The following is a 3,824-nucleotide window of genomic DNA, read 5'->3' on the forward strand; positions in this document are numbered from 1 at the left end:
ATATATATGTATATACATACATACACACATATAACAAGAGAGATTGTGATAGAGAGATAGAGAGAGAGAGAGAGAGAGAGAGAGAGAGAGAGAGAGAGAGAAAGCGGTTGAAAGGGAGATTGGATAATGAAGCCATAACGATCTTTTACCCGCATTCGTCCATGTTTGGTGTCGTTGAAACTGCCATTCACTTGGAGCTTATTTCGTGTTAAATGTTACACTGATACTATTGCAGCGACAACTGCTGCTACTGTTGTGGTTCTTGTTGGGGACGGCGTTGGTGGTGGTTGTGTTTTGTTGGTTTTCTCCTTGATATAACCAACACGCTTATTCCCATTTCCGATTCACAGCGTTGATTTAGAAATCTTAAATCAACCGTCAAACTACGAGACAAAAAAGGGACTCGTTTCCTTTTCAGACGATCTGCTACAATTAGCAGCCGAATCCCTCTGTAATTAGGAGAGGGTGCTGAAAAGTCCCCGGCTTTCGGTAAAAGAATATACAGGAGGATCAGTTAATTATGATTAATTACGATTTTATTCAACATATTCCCCTCTCAGATTCACACACATATTGCAGTAGTCCTTCAGTTTCTCTAAGCCCTGTTAAAGAGCCGGAAAGTTGGGCCTCCAGCCAGGCCTTTTTGGATCCCCTTAAAACTAGGGACTTTTCAATACCCCTTGTTACTGCCACCATGTCTAAATAAAATGGGGAAGACACATTAGATAATGCAGCTTTAGATACACTAAATAAAGTTTGGTCAGGATTGGAATGCTTTTGATCATAAGGTCTGCTCAGGGAAAACTGACCCGGGGTTAAATTACAGCAAAAACCATCAAATTACGCATAGACCATGCACTAACTATATATTTTCAACCATTAGGTTGAGGTTATGTGGAGACACCTCCTTGAAGAATTTTATTTGAATGACTCAACCCCAGTGTTTAATTATTTTAGTCCTGGTACTAATTTTATCGGTCTGTTAGGCCGAACAACTAAGTTATGGAGACATAAACAGGCCAACACCGGTTGTCAAGCGGTGCTGGGGAACAATTGTTGTTGTTGGCACTTCGTCGCTTACGACGTCGAGGGTTCCAGTTTATCCGATCAACAGAACAACCTGCTCGTGAAATTAACGTGCAAGTGGCTGTGCACTCCACAGACATGTGTACCCTTAACGTAGTTCTCGGGGATATTCAGCGTGACACAGAGTGTGACAAGGGTGGCCCTTTGAATTACAGGCACAACAGAAACAGGAAGTAAGAGTGAGCGAAAGTTGTGGTGGAAGAGTACAGCAGGGTTCGCCACCATCCCCTGCCGGAGCCTCGTGGAGCTTTAGGTGTTTTCGCTCAATAAACACTTACAACGCCCGGTCTGGGAATCGATACCGCGATCCTATGACCGCGAGTCCGCTGCCCTAACCACTGGGACATTGCTACTCCGCTGGGGAACAAACAGACGTAAAGACTCACGTGCGCCCGCCCATACACACACGCGCATACACAAACGCACACATACACATACGACGGTCTTCTTTCAGTTTTCGTCTACCAAATCAACTCACAGAGCATTGGTCGACTCGAGGCTATAGTAGAATCAATTGCCGCACAATGGGACTGATCCCGGAACCGTTTCGTTGGGAAGCAATCTTAGCGCACAGCCGGCTTGCGTCCAACAGATTCAATAACAACTTCAAAGAAGTTGCATCATCCGTTAACCATCGTTAGCAGCAAAGTACTTGACTCCATTCTTGCTAACAATTTATAAGTAAAATACTTAACTTTCCTTTATAGAAACAACAGCAGCAAAAAAAAAAAAAAAAAAAAAAAAAAAAAAAAAAAACTATTATACTCTTTTACTCTTTTACACTTTTACTCTTTTACTTGTTTCAGTCATTTGACTGTGGCCATACTGGAGCACCGCTTTTAGTCGAGCAAATCGACCCCAGGACTTATTCTTTGTAAGGCTAGTACTTATTCTATCGGTCTCTTTTGCCGAACCGCTAAGTTACGGGGACGTAAGCACACCAGCATCGGTTGTCAGGCGATGTTGGCGGGGGACAAGCACAGACACACAAACATACACACAAACATACACACACACACACACATACACACACACATACACACACACACACACAGACACACACACACATATATATATACATATATACGACGGGCTTCTTTCAGTTTCCGTCTACCAAATCCACTCACAAGGCTTTGGTCGGCCCGAGGCTATAGTAGAAGACACCTGCCCAAGGTGCCACGCAGTGGGATTGAACCCGGAACCATGTGGTTCGTAAGCAAGCTACTTACCACACAGTCACTCCTACATTATGTTGCCTAAAACATTGCGTAATCTGAACGAAGATGTTTACACACCGTTGTAATATACGAAAACATCGTTTTTATAATTTGCAATTCCCAAAAGTGTGTAGAAGAACAATCCGCTTTCCGACTTTGATTCAGTTAGGTCTGTGCCACCTACACACTCATGGACGTTCGAGAGCACCGTTGTTAGACACAGAGTTTCATATGCTGATGACATCACAGTTATTTCTTTCTCTAGTTAATTGCCATAGCTTCAAAATTCCTGCAGCTCTATCTCGACAACGGAGACACCTGCATTCCAAACTCGTCTAAAAACAAGATGTACCAAATTTACAGTATTGTCTTTTATCAGTTTCATGTATTTTCAACCATCACACGCAAAATCATAAATAATAATACAAGCGGAAAACATTAGAAATTTACGAAGAGAAATGTCATAACATTCACAGAATATATAAAAGATATTGTCAAAAAAATCAAATTGGAATACAAACACATATCAACCAATTCCAGACAAGCAAATGGTAAACATCACTTGTGTAAAAATAAAATATTATTAGATGCATTATGGATTATTCTAGTCGTGGATGAGTTACCCGATACTCCATAACCATGAGAAATTTTAAAAGCACATAGAAACTCTCTCTCTCTCTCTCTCTCTCTCTCTCTCTCTCTCTCTCTCTCTCTCTCTGTCTATCTATCTATCTATCTATCTATCTATCTATCTATCTATACATATATTTATATATCTATCTATCTACTCGCCTGCCTCCCTGCCTGCCTGCCTGCCTCCCTCCCTCCGTACCTACCTACCTACCTACCTACCTACCTACCTACCCATCAACCTGTCTATCTATCTATCTATCTATCTATCTATCTATCTATCTATCTATCTATCTACCTACCTACCTACCCATCAACCTGTCTATCTATCTATCTATCTATCTATCTATCTATCTATCTATCTATCTATCTATCTATCTATCTATCTATCTATCTATCTATCTATCTATCGTTCTATGTATTTATCTACCTAGCTAACTAGCTGGCTAGCTATGTATCTATATGTATATATGTATGTATGTATGTATGTATGTATTTATGCATGTATGTACGTATTATCGTATATTGCATGCAAACCACATCAAAAGACCATTATATAATAACAGAAGTATATTGGAAAGTAACGAGTTCTTTGTCACGCAGAGATATTGCAGATCTGGATCATAAATGCATGGATCACATCAATTATTTGATCGAATATCTAAGTATCACACAGAGATCTAGTAATATCTTCAGAGGACAGGCAAAACCATGGATGAGCCCCATATGATACGTTCAAACATAAATCTTTTTAGAGATAACATGACACAAACGTACTAGAAATGCAAGCATTCAAAGTTAATATCTGCACATTATTCTATTATATATAATAAACACACACATATACCTTCACAGATATATATGTATATGTATATATATATATATATATAT

The sequence above is a fragment of the Octopus bimaculoides genome, chromosome 11 (assembly GCF_001194135.2).
Source record: "Octopus bimaculoides isolate UCB-OBI-ISO-001 chromosome 11, ASM119413v2, whole genome shotgun sequence".
NCBI classification, from domain to species: Eukaryota; Metazoa; Mollusca; class Cephalopoda; order Octopoda; family Octopodidae; genus Octopus; species Octopus bimaculoides.